The sequence below is a fragment of the Lepisosteus oculatus genome, chromosome 20 (assembly GCF_040954835.1).
Source record: "Lepisosteus oculatus isolate fLepOcu1 chromosome 20, fLepOcu1.hap2, whole genome shotgun sequence".
Classification (NCBI taxonomy): Eukaryota; Metazoa; Chordata; class Actinopteri; order Semionotiformes; family Lepisosteidae; genus Lepisosteus; species Lepisosteus oculatus.
This window is the reverse complement of record NC_090715.1, coordinates 2,234,107-2,248,081: the sequence shown is the minus strand read 5'-3', so window position 1 is coordinate 2,248,081 and position 13,975 is coordinate 2,234,107. Positions and strand designations below refer to the sequence as shown.

The following is a 13,975-nucleotide window of genomic DNA, read 5'->3' as shown; positions in this document are numbered from 1 at the left end:
GCGAGCAAAGCTGAAGCATATTCCATCTTGGTGTAGTGTGCAAAAAAAAAATATAAAGTTAGGTTTGCTTTATATCCATTTAGTTTTGGCTTTCCTTTTGTTTGTTCCTCATAATTTCAGTTAGCCGAGGGAGAGATTTGAAGGATTGCAATAGGAAATGTTCATCCTGAATTACAACATGAAATCATACAAAGCAAAGACAGGGATCATAAATAAAAATTTGCAACCAACTTTTGGGTAAGAGCCTGGTATTAAGGCAATAAAGTGCCTTTCTGTGAGGCAGGAATCACAAATTTGCATGTGCACACGGAGCTCAAATGAGAAGTTATTAGATGGTTTATGGATTAAACCTTGCCACAGATTTGATTGAGAACAGGACCGAGATGGATATTTGCTGCAGTTATGCTGCATTAGACTCGATTTATCCAGCAGCCCTCATTGTTGCTGTTGATTGATTTTTAAGTTAGAGGGAGGCAATCAGTACGTAGCGCCCAATCAAGAGCTAAGAACATACAGCAGATTAGACAATTTAGGGTAATCAATGAAAATATTCCATGATTTGCTGGGGCTCAATTCTGGCCATAAATTAAGACCATAATGCGTAAGTTAGTAAGCAATAAAACAAGAGCTGGCGACAGGAAAAACTATAAGAAATGAATTAAGGAGATGGAGGGGAACTGCGGATTGGTACTGTAATGAGACAGAATTACAGTCCTTGTGCCTGTCCTGCATCTGTAGCGGTAGCTGTCAACATCTAATGGGGAGACTCAAGTGCTGGGATTATTAATTTCTCTTACACTTAAGATATTTATCTATCTCTTCTGTGCAATAACATCATTTCTAATATTGGAGACCGAACGTCAGAGATGTGGTTTGTGCCTGTTTATGTACTGTAGATGAAATGACACAAATTAAAACAGATGCCAGGAAGACGAGAAAATGTGGAAAAATGGTCACATAAAATCCGCGGACATGCGATCCAAACATAAAGTACCTGTTCTTTCAGGCTGTGCGTTTTCATGTAAGTCTGGGTTAACCAGACTCGAAGTTCCCCAGTAACCATCCGATGTCCTCTTTGTGTAGGTGTCCTATGTTGTTTATGACATAATTTGTTCAAATCTGCAATTTGGCTCCTGGAAAAAAAGAAGGTGGTGTTCAGCAAATACAAGAACTATTTTTCCATTACAGGAATTACATAATAAACAGCCTTGTGGTTTTAAACCTGCATATTTACAGTGCAGCATTTAATTAATATCTAAATTATTTATTTACTGATGTAATTTGTACTATTATTCATGTTGCAGAAATGTAAGTTTATAAGATGTGGGCATAACATTTGAGAGCCTTTGCTGTAGTCAGATTCATCTGCATTCTTTATGCTTAATTATGGATAAGCTCAGGCAATGATATTGAGCACAGGACTCCTACACACAAACTTCATTGTCTAAGTTAGTAAAGCCCTCATTTATAGCAGACTTCCAATTAATTCATATCCAGGTCTGCATTCAGTATTTTTACTGTGCAAATGCAAAACCACATGATTTTCCGTATGGCATTTCAAAATGGAAGATCTGTCAGAAATATTTCTGTATATTTTGTAAGACACATGCTGTTCAGTTTTATTCAGAATTGTCCATATCACGTTGTACAAGAGGCTATAATGGTGGTCATGAGCACTGATTTTTAAGATCCCTTAGCCTTTTGTTCATTGTGTTGGATACAGGTTTTGGATTGTGATCCTACTGAAAAGTCCATCTGTGACTCTGCTTGAGTTTCTCGACAGAAAGATCCAGCGCTCTGCTGAAATATCTTGATAAACATGGGAATTCATCTGCTATAATAATAATAATAATAATAATTAATAATAATTGCTTACACTTATATAGCGCTTTTCTGGACCCTCCACTCAAAGCGCTTTACAGGTAATAGGGACTCTCCTCCACCACCACCAATGTGCAGCCCCACCTGGATGATGACAGCAGCCATAGTGTGCCAGAACGCTCACCACACATCAGGATCACATCACATCTGCTCCTCAATTCAGATTAGGACACCAGGCCCAGATGACAGAAAGCCCTCCTCAAGCAAGAGGGATCCTCTTCTGTTCTTGACTGGTTCAAGGTTTCCCAACACGAGCTTCAGCTTTCTGTGTTACTCATCCTGTTGGTGAAACAATGTGGCTCTGTTTAGACTTGGGAATATTTCAAGTTGTTATCATTCTGCAATCTCATGCCTTTTCTTTTGTTATTTGTCCGTGGAACTGTCTTGGACTTCAGATTCAGCCTTAAATGGTAATCTTAGAGATGACCTGGTGATACCAGTGATTTGCACTTTTTGCCTTGGGTGTCAGTCAGCCTCCAGAAGGACTTTTCTGATCTCACATTGTGGATAAACGTTTCTTGTGGCTTTCATTGTGGCAGCAACCTTGAATGCCTGGAAGTATAATAGCTCATTTTATCATTGCAGTTGGATCTTTTCTCTCAGATCTTTGGACTTCCATTGTGATGATGATGGTACTGAACGGTCTGCTTGTACTTGAATCTCCTACGATACCAAGGGCCAATCAGAGTGACTTCCAGAAGCTTCCATAAACATTCTGAGACTTTATGAAACTACTGGATGACTCAATCAAATCTTGACATAGTGTTCACCTGCATTTCCTTTGCTAAATTTTAGTTACAGTTTAGCAAGGGCATGGATGAATTTGGAGGACTCTGTATGCATGCTTTGGTATATAGTGGTTAGAGTTCAGGGCCCACAGGTGTGAGGTTGTGGGTTTGCGTTTCCTAGAAGCCACTACTGTTATTGCTCTTTGGCAAAGTGGTGAACCTTAACTTGCTGAAGTTCACCAGTTGCAGATGGGAACCAGTCATTTGTGGGCAAGGTATACTCAAGGTGGACTGTCCATGTTAGTCTTGTTTAAAGGAAACATGGTAGAATGAGTTATCGGGGGCGATGTGATGGCTCTGTGGCTCAGGATCTGCGCCTGCGGCTGGAAGGTTACTGGCTTTTATCCTGCGGCCGGCAGAGGAATCCTACTCCTTTGGGCCCCTGAGCAAGGCCCTTAACCCCAACTGCTCCAGGGGTGCCATATAAATGGCTAACCCTGCGCTCTGACCCCAAGCTTCTCTCCTTGTCTGTGTGTCTCATGGAGAGCAAGCTGGGGTATGTGAAAAGACAAATTCCTAATTAAAGAAATTATATATGGCCAATAAAGTGATCTGATCTTATATATTTATCCAACCACACCGTACTGTGCCTCATGATTCTCTCTTAGGGTTTTGCAAGTTTTAGTCATGGTAGTTTGAATTTGTCTACTATATCTGCACAGCAAACATCTGGGTTTCTGTTGAACTGCGAGAAATATCCCTACCGGGTTTCCCAAAATGTTGCCGATAACCCTTGGTGTGATCAATAACGCACAGTCGCCCACTTCCTGTGACATTTCCCTCCTGCTTTGTTTATTGGGCCGCTATCTTGAGGCAGGTGGGGGATCACCTGAGCCACAGGCTAAATGCCTCTTTCCTTGGCAGGTGGAGATGCGCTCTCTGCTCATCCCTAATGGAACAGCTAGACTGATGGTCCTGACAGTGCCCTGCAAAAGTGCGTTTGATTATATCGCTCATCCCTGTCCCCCGGGTCAGCTTGCTTTATCAAAGGAATTACTTAAAGTGCCTCTTATTTTGTCATTTAGAATGTCAGAGAGGATCATTCCCTTAATTTATACACCCCAAAATACAAGGGGTCCCTTAATATATCATGCACTTTAGTGAAAAATCATTCTGTTCTGCCAGAGCCCAGTGTAGAATCATGAACCTGAACCACGTTGCGAGTGATAGGTCATTGTACCAGTATGCTCCTTCGGTTTGAGTGAAAACGGCATTTGTTGCTCGACCTGTCCTTTATGATCACTATCTGCAGACACGGGTGGACATCGATAACGCTCATTCCCCTTGTCTGTGATACAGCTCCGCCGACATATAATGAATACATATTTTGCTGTAAAGCATACTCCAGCTTTTTAATCTTTATTCTTGTTAAATATACTACACTCTTATGCTTTTGAGATCTAAAAGCAAGGGGACATTTACTGCATGGGATTTATTGAGCTCTTGTGTATGTCTTAGTGTGGCTGTGTTTTATAGGCATTGTGTATTTATTTTTATGCATAACTATTTACAAAGACTGTAGTCTTAACAAAATGTTTGAACTTCCTGTTGCCACTCTTTTCTTGGTCATTAAATAATCAGAAAAGGTCTGATTCCAAATTTTGAACCTCGTATTTGTTAGGTGAGTCACAAGTATCTTCGTGCCAGCCCGTAGAAAACGATCCAGCATAGGCGGTTCGGTTTGCTGGCTCCAGTTGTGATTTAAAATGACACCTGGGGATTTTGGGGAGTTTTTCTTCTTTATTCAAGATGGTCCTGGTCATCATGTACATTAAGTGCTCCGAATAAAGCTGCTTTAATTGGGTCGTCCATTGTCGCCTTGGCTCTTGACATTCTCCGCCACTCCAGTGCAGAGTCCCACTTCGGCTGAATGAGAGTGGGTGGCATTGCAGACATCAAACAGACAGCGCAGGCAACGGACTGTGGGGCAGGGAGCGATCCCATGAGCTCTGGATTCATTTCATTAATGGCATGCACAGGGAGTACAGGGTGAGATGCTGTTTGCATCATGGGGGGGGGAGGGGGGAGAGGCTCCTCTGCTTCTTTTGCGCGATGCCAGTAGAGCCTGCACTGTGTGCTGGACTCATCGCAGGTGTAGTGTGGCAACCCCTGGCATTGCATACCCTTGGAAAGCCTTGTATCTGTGCGCCGAGATCCGACATCTAAGAAAATTATTAAAACACTCTGCTGCCTCAAAGCAGCTGCATGGCTTAACATTGTCAAAAGGTTTTTTTTTTTGCTGCCTGAGCCTCATGTGTATATTTTATTGAGCCGTTCACATCCCAAAGCAATGCAGCCTTACCCCCTAAGAACCATTTTTCAAATCTATTTTTGCCGGAGCGGAGAGAACCCGAGTTGGAGGAACGTGCTCAGGGCTGGAGCGTCTAATAATCGCAGACCTGGTGTGGTTTGTGAAGGTCTGTCCCCTACAGATGCTGCCCGCCAACTAAAGTTGTGCACAGTCCTCCTGATTAGCAAAACAACTTGTAGATGTTCAAGTAGGTTTCAATGCTTTCTATTTCTTCCCAGAAGTGGGGTGGGAAAGGTAGATGTCTGTGTCTGGCTTGCACATCTACGCTGAATGGCGCGGCCATGGCTCTGACTGCATTGGTAATAAACGTTCAGTCCTGATCTCTGGGTCTCGGTGTTCGGCCTCTTTTTCCCACTTTGATAAAGCAATCACATAGTCACTCGCTCAGGACAGGGCAGCCAGAGGATGAAGAGAAACAGAGCGCCGGCCTGCAAGGCATGTAACTGTACAGGGCGTTGGTTTATAATCCTGCATGCCTAATATCCCACAACAGGGGCTGAGCTAGACTCCCCCTGGCCTGGCTGTTGCCTCCTCTCCCCGACGTCTGTTTGCTCAAACTCGGGCAGCAGCTCCTGTGTAAAATGCACGAGCACAGATTATGATAACTCGCCAGGACCTTTTCATTTTCTAAATTATGCTGGAAATCTGGAGAGTCCCCCTTCAGGGCTGTTACGGGTTACGGATAAATTCTTTCGACTGTTTCTTCCAATTTTCTGTAATATAAAGCAAATATCAGAAATGTGATTTGAATCAAGGGTAAAATTACCCCTGAAGGGCATCACAAGGTGGAATAAGGCTGTGAAAATGCTCTCGCTTATTCACTCGTCTTTTAAATGAATTGATTTGGTCTCTCACTACTCCTGAGCAAGTTAGCAGCAGCACAAAGCTGGCTCTCAGATTTGCTCCAGTGCAGAATCTGAAAAGAGAGCTGGAAGCATGGGAGAAACAGAGCTAGAAACAAACAACCCAAAAGGTTAATTGAAAGACTTGAGCAGCCATTTTTTTTTGCATTGAAACAGAACAAGTTTAAATGAAAGATAAGATTCCAAAATTACAAAACACAATGCTATCAAGTTTGCACTTCACAACGAGACTATCCTTAACTCAGGCTCCACTTTAACTTTAACTCTGAGACGGCTAAATGCACTTTTGAAGACCTGTGCTCAGATCTTGATTAAACCTGTTCTATTGAAAAGTGAATTTTTATATACAGAGATGTTGACTCGAATTGCATCTGGTGGATCAGCCATACGGGCCTTTAAAAGACTAATTTAGCTGATGTCTTGCAGTTTCTAATTAAAAGATCTATTAGTAATTATCTGTGGGGAGAGATTGCCCGGTTCTGTGATTCACCTCTCCAGTGTACAGAGCGAGTGGATGTTAAAAGAGTCCGGGTTCCGTAATCAGATCTGCTGAGGGTGTGCTCTCCTGTCATTAGTAAGGTAATTTCTGAATCAATCTGAGGAAATGCTTGAAAATGAAATGTACCTTGCAGCGCCTAGAGAAATATCTTACTCAACAAGAAGGATTGATCAGAAAACTTTGAAATATAATGAGATCAATGATGGCTATGAACTTAAGTGATCTGTAAATGCCTTTTCCCCAGACTTCTAAGAGAAACAACGTATGGTATGTACTTGATGGTAACAATTTTCAGCCTTTGTGTTTGAAACAGTTATGGGAATCTTATAATGCAATGTAAAACATGATGGTGTCTTTCTAAGGACATGACTAAGCTATGAATTATGGGAATGAACATGACTGAGTTCTTGCATTTCACAATGCTGGGAGGTGAAAATAATAAGAGTGAAACAGCTGTCATTGGCTGGTATCATCAACTTTATGTGTGCACAAGAGGAATTTGAAGTCTGTTTAGACATTTCCTTCTCCCAGCATTTCCAAAACTTATATGCTTTCTCTTAGACTCTGTTACATTTTTTAGTGATAAAGTTGAAGTCTTGTGAAATCTGCATTTATATAGATGTTCTGTATGTTCTATAGATTCGCTTGCTTGCTCTCAGAGTGTGAAAATTCCCTATCTGGTTTCCGTTGACCCCACAGCTAAATTAAAGGACAGTGGTCACACCCAGACAGAGGTGTCCAGACCCTGCTGTAAGAAGCTAGATAGTGGAGTGGGTTCAGTGAGCGTGCTTCATCAGCTAGTCTGTACTGTAAGTTGCTTTGGATAAAAAAAGAGCCTGTTGTGGAAACAAAGCGATAGTATCTGGTCAGGCATAAATTGTCATTTAAAGGGGTCCATCACAGCGTAGGCTCCTACAAAGTCAACCTATAATTAGTGCTTCTCCTTCCTTCCTGCAGTATTAACTACATTAACAATATCTAAGTTGTCTGCAGAAAACTATACGTTTTATTCAACTGAGGAGGTCCTTGATTCAAGGTGTGGTTCCCCTCCACGCCGTTCAGTGTCCTTCACTGTGTTCTAAATATGTAATTTAGCTATGAAAGAAATTACAGGGACTGGAGCATAGTTAAAAAATGATACATTTATTCCTGATTTAAGGTCTGCTGGTATTTCCCAGAATGTTATAAATAATGCCTTTCAGATGTGCAGATGGGACATAGAGTCCAGGGAATTTTAATCTCCAAATATGGAGATGCATTTGGGAGATGAACTTTGGTTATTATTATCAGAAGAGTTTGTCTTCCATTAAAAGGCTTTTGTAGTTGTGCAGAATTGGCCAATTTTGAATGAAATGAGACCGATAAGGAGAGGGATTCATAATGGCCCGGCTGTGTATGTAGAGTCAGCTCCTTGAGATGAAAGAATCTGGAGTAAACAGGAATTATGTCTTTTTTTGTTGTTTTTTATTTTATTTTTTTCCCTCCTCTGAGCCAGAATCAGATACTGCAGTGCCAAGACTGAGTGGAGCTGCTCTTTTCTAAATGTTTATCAGAGGCATCTAAAGTGCTTCTGAGGAGATGGACCCCATACAGACAAGACAATAATCAATAACTGAAAATAAACAGAGACAAAATTGCACCAGGGTTTATGCCAGCTTCTAGTCTCTGGGTTTAACCCCATGAGGGGTAGCTGACGATGAGCTACTTTTCTATTTCAGTGAATTCCTGTTGGATGGGTTTTCTCTATGTACGTGGGCCTGGCTGTGTTATGCTATCTCTTTAGATAATAATCTCATAATTAAAAAAGGAAACCCATTGTTGGTACCCAGATGAATATTTATAAATGTGCACACTAGCATTTGTTTCCCTAGCATTTATTTAACTGCAGTTTTGTTTTTACACAGAAGGAAAGGTTTATTCTACTTAAATGAAGAATTGTGCACATTAGCTTTTTGATGCAAATCCTTGATCAATAAATTTATTTGAGTTTGTCTGGTGGATTTTCACGATAAGTGGTGTGATAGTAAACTCTCACATCCTGCATCCCTTTTTTTTCATATGCCCTTCACATCCCTAATGAGCTTCACACTGCAAAAAACAATTTCAAGTTGCAAAAGCGGAGATGTCCAGAAAAATTAATGCTGTGTCATGAACTAGCTTTTTTAAATACATCATAGGAGATTAATAAGTCACAGTTATTGGCTGCAGCATGGACTTTAAGCATGACTTCAAACAGCAGGGGATAATTGCCATATTTCTCTTGGCCTTTTGAGTTGCATGCTGGTTTTAAGAGTAGGCGCATTTTTCAGGGGCTGATGTGTGAAAGCAGTTGCGTTCTTTCCAGTTCAGAAGGGGAATATCTGGTTTCCAGGAATGCGTGGGGTGGAAACGGCATGGGCATTCCTTAACAGCGTGACATTGTTCCGTTTCCTGGTCGTCCGAGTGGCAAGACGAGGGAATGGAGCGACAGGAGCAGAACGTGCTTCTCTCGTCAGGAGGGGGCGGAGGTCCGGGAGCCCGCCCCTGGGGGGTGTGGGGGCTGGGCAGGGTGTTGACAGCATGCACACGGCGGGGGGGGGGGTGAGCGAGGCAGGTTTGGCGTCTGTTCACCACCCTGAACATGATCCCAGGCAGAGCAGGTGTGAAGCAGCCCTGTCTAACATGCATGGGGCCTTGTTGAGATCTGTGAGAGCCCTGGTGAGCAGGACTGCTGGGGACCCCTGGGCTGCAGGAAACTCTGCTCCATCCAGGGCTTTTATAGACTGGGGGGTGGAAGATGAGAGCATCCCATTAATTAATGAGCAGCGTCGCAGGTTGGTAACAGCCAGCTGTCTGTGTGCTTCAGTGCAGGCTGCTGCCTCTTGGCAAGTCTGGCGAGATGTGGTGCCATTCTTTCTGTGACGTGAAGCTTAAAGATTCCTGTATCCCAGTTCATCTCTGGGGGGAGGGGTGGTGTTAAAGGAGGGTGCCAGTGTCTCTCTGGTGAGGCTCGTCTCCAAGCCTGTGAGAGGCTGTGATATATGGATGTGGTGAAGAGCAATCATCGTTTATCATCACGTCATAAACTGCGACCACAGCTGCACTGAGGTTTTTATTCTCTGAGATGCTTTAAAAGATTTCAGTTCTAACTCAAGTTATATTTTGATCTTTCTTTTTTTTTTAATTGCAGAGTGGTATCACAACACCTTAAAGGGTGGAGATGGGATTCTGAAATTGACCAAACCGAAAGGTTCTGAGAGGTGCTTGAATGTTTTGGGAATATTAAATAAACGCAGATCAGTACACGGGCTCCTAAGCTGAAACTCATCCTCAATTGCTGTTTTGCATAATCAAACAAGCATAGATGAGAACTAAAGGTACAATGTAGAAAGCACTGCAGGAAAAATTAATGGCGTCTTGTCCAGAAAACTGTTCATTCTTGTGTCATCTTTCCCTCTCCCCTCCACATGTAATGTCATGTAGTGTCATGTAATCCTCTCTGCAGCAATCGTCTTGTTTTTTTTCCGTTGATAAAAAACTTTCCTGTGATGAATGCAGAGTTTACACCTGTAATGCATTTCCCATAAACTGAAAAATTAGCCAATCATACCTAATGGCGCTGTTTGAACAGCACAGAGCACGGGGAGTCTCCTGGGGTCCACATACATTCTGCAACCGCATTGACCAAACAGCCTGCATGCAGAAGACGTCTCATTGTGATCAAAAACCATTGGGGGGAAGGGGAAAAAAAAGTTCTCATTATGGCTTGGAGACATTAATTTGAGCATTTTTATATGTGTATCCTATTAAGCTCTTTAAGTGCTTTTTGATAATTGTGCTTTGTACTTTTACAGCACTTCAGTCTATTCCCAGTTCAATTTCCTCTTTTATCGGACGTTTGAAATATTGATTTCTGACAGATAAAAGCAAACATTATAATCTCACCAGCGCGCTGTAAGTGAGTGAGCTGTGCTGGAGGAATGCATCAGGGAACCGTCCTGTTTGAAACCCTCTTTGTTTTATTACATTTTCGTCAACAGAATTTACTTACTGCTCGCTGATATTTATGTAAAACACCTCTCTATTGATGGCCCGTTGATATGACCGATTCCTGGTCCTTTTTTTTGTGTGTGTATTACGCTGGGCTCGCTGAAGAGGCTCCCTTGGTGGATTCAATGATTGCTGCTGCTTAAACTGCTGTCAGCGCCATCGGAATAACTGTGATTTATCTCCGCAGCAGTTTATGGAAGTTACTGTTTTCTGTTAACCCGCACACTCAAAACCAGTTTCGTGCTGCCACCGCGTCACATTAACCTGAATCAATCATGTCTTGATTTTCCATAAAAGAAATGCCTGTAGTAAATAACGCCGTGCTGTTAACGCGCAGATACATAAAGCTCTGCAGCCTCTCTCTGTTCCCTGCCCTGCCTACTCTGCTGGGTGAGTTTGACCTCCCCAGTGTTGCTGCAAGGTCTGCTGGGAGCCCTCTCACGCTCACACAGGTGTGGAGATTCACTGCTCCGCCGGCAAGCTTCAGGAAACTGAAGGGTTGGAAAGGGAGCTCTTGTCTAGTTTGCATTCTGCTGAAACACACTGGAAGGGGTTTCAATGCTCTGATTTACCTGGAAAAATTCATTTGTAATAATAAGGGATTTTAGGTAGATTTTATTCATGTTTACCTAGCTAAGCCAACAGTATTTAATGTACTGAAATCTAAGCTGAGCACCCTCGTACTGCTCAGGAAACTCGTAAGAGTGGTGGAAAAGGGAGCTGATTTGCAAAAGTCTGCAACCACACCAGGTCTGTCTGCGCAGCCCTGTCAGTGCAGAGGGAGCCAAAGGAAGACCTTCCTGGGTTTGTCAGCAGTGCTTTGCCTTTTTTTTTTCTTTTTTAGCTTTGCAGACACTATTTAAGATTTACTGCAAACATTTGACCACCCAGCCCACCGGTATTGACTGAGTTTGACAAGTGTAATCCTTTTCTTCTTTCCATTCAGCGATCAATCTCAGCATCAATGACTGCAGACTGCTATGAAGTGCAGGCGAGATATTCGATCATCAATGAGGGACCTTGTGGGTTCTCACTCGAATATCGGGATTGATTCATCTTCAAAGAAATCTTAAGTGGCTCGGTGCATTTGCTGTAATGGTTTTTGTTGACTAAAGCTTTTTTTCTCAAACCATGATCACCCCCCTCCCTTTATAAAAAGCCTTCAAACTTCCGTTTTGAGAAATTGCTTTGCCTTCCTTGGTGCTGCTTGTGATTTCTTTTGTTTTCGTTTATTGATAAAACAGATCTGTGTGTGTCTGTGTGTCTTGATCATTTACATTTTGGTTAAGATATCATTACATATACATGCAAAAACAGCAGGGATTCTCAACACAACTGCTCACGAGCCAGAATTCGTCAGCCAATGAGAGGAGCATGAAGGGAGCTCATGTAGGTCTGAGGTGCACAGTTATCTGGAACATGCTATGTCCGAGCTTCTAAAGAGACTTTCTTATTGATAATTGAATCATTTCATTTGGCAGCCAGGGTAGTTTCCACAGGACTCAGGTCTGTGTCTGGAGGATCAGCTGGGGAATGACTCTTGGATTCCTCTATTTTAAACTGGGGAGGTTCTAGACATATCTAGCTCTTGGCCTCAAAGGCCTTTTTAAAAGCAGCGTGGGAGGGTTTGGTCATACTGAAGTGTAAAGCCACAAGCCTGTGGAGTCTCTGGAGGCCTGGGTTTGAATCCAGCTCAAGGGTTTTGTGGTCTTGGTCTAGCCACTAGTGGACACTGGTCTGCTTTGCAAAACCACTGGTGCTGTCCGCATCAGTCCGCTGGTTCTGTGAGGAGCTCTTTGAAACTGCTTCACTGCAGGGGCTCAAGGCCTGGCAGGCTTGGGGGGTGGGCATCACAGCACTGTCCTGGCTGGAGAGCTGGTCCTTGCTGAGCTGCAGCGGGGGCAAGTGTTAGAAAAACCATTCTGCTGTTCGCAGGCTGCCTGCCACCAGCACATACTGTATGCCACTTCACCATCTGGTCCGGTTCAACTCTAATGAAGCACTTTCATTGAAGACTTTTTTCAATATTTCAGTCTTAAATTGGACGTATATGCTGAAGCATATAAAGAAATGGCACAGTGAGGATCAATGGATTCAATCAAAAATAAATTAGATTTCAAACAGAGGCAAAGAAAATATGAATCACAAGAGGGTTTCAGTATGGAACATGACTGTCAGAAACAACGTTAGTGTCTTGTCTGACCTCCCTGAGGACTAACTCAGTCCCGGCAGGACTGATTCACAGTCCTGATCAGCCTCTGGACCGTCGGCTGTCCGGCTTCACTTTTCGAGAACAGATTCAGGCCTGTCATGGCGTCTCCTGTTGGTAAATTGGATCCATAGATACTCTATGGGACACAGCAAGGCCTGGGTGGTCTTGCATCATCCGCTCTGGAAAATGTTCACTTCCAGCCAGGCTTGCAGGAATGGAAGAGCTGTTTCCTCAAGCTCTTTCTTCCTCAGCAGTAGGTTTGTGGTCAGTCTGAACCGAAGGTGTCCTGGTGTTAAAGGAGACTCCTCTGCACATCACCACACCTCCACCACTCCAGCAGTTTGTCTTCAACAGTCAACATAAGGCTCATGAAGGTGTCTCCACACACCTTGTCTTCCATCAGGTCTCACAAGGGCCCAACAGCCTCATCAGGAAATAAAACCCTCCAGCAGTCACTCTGCTGCCACCCCACGTCCTCTGGCCCACAGCAGACAGCGATTTCATCTCCCTGCGATGACATGTTTCCCCTGAGCAGCCTCCGAGCTGGCAGATCGTTGTCATGCACATAGTGAACTAGAGTCGGATGTGTTATTTCTTCCTGCAGTTTCTCACGCTGTAGCTTCTCCAGTCTGAGAACGATAACGCAGATGGATCAGACAGATGTGAAGGTCCTGGGCCAGTGTGGTGAACATCTGTCTTCCAAGACATGGCCTGTCCCTCGCAGAGCTGTTTCCTGGTTTCTGTGGACCAGTCTGTCGACTGTTGAAGCAGAACACCTTATTCTCTAGGCAACCTATCGCACTGACAGGCTGCCTTCAATCATACTGATAGCAACCCAGGGATCTTCATTACACAAGAGAGGAATGGTCGTTGCTGCCTCTGTTCTTGCATTAATCAAAATCATGTCTTTTTGAGTGGCCATTTATACAGACTCTTCATCAACTCATTTTGGCAATTTTAACTCAAAATCAAACACTGAGCCCCTGGCATTGTTATGAAATCACATGACTTGAGCTCAGTGTTTTGTTATCGCAAGTAACAATACTACTCAAATAACCAAGCTATCTGCTCACTGTTTAAAATGTAAATAACATGATTGTTATGCCTCATGAGCTATTGACGTAAGATGCAGATCACTGCATTTTTATTGGACATCAGTGTACTTTTTCTTTAATGGTTTGTTTGTAGCGTAAGGGCAAGATTACACATTGTTTGTTTGTCATACATGGCGTAATAAAAGAATCTTAGCGAGCTGCAACGGACTTTGGGAAAAACAGGTGCCCATAAAGATGAGCAATGTTATGAATCAGAGAATTGGTAGCTGTGAGCAATGAGTGGCTCAGATGGTGACCGGCTGCACTAGGACCACTGAGACATCCCCTCCCCCAGTGT

At 43.1% G+C, this 13,975-nt stretch overlaps 1 long non-coding RNA gene across 1 annotated transcript in view; it reads left to right on the top strand.

The window, feature by feature from the left end:
* LOC107080042 (uncharacterized) overlaps window positions 1-11,542 on the top strand; it is a 54,841-nt gene extending 43,299 nt beyond the window's left edge. Inside the window, exon 3 of the long non-coding RNA XR_001480940.1 lies at window positions 11,318-11,542. This is a non-coding gene — a long non-coding RNA (uncharacterized lncRNA). The remainder of the gene's footprint in view (window positions 1-11,317) is intronic.
* The last annotated feature ends 2,433 nt before the right edge of the window (window positions 11,543-13,975 follow it).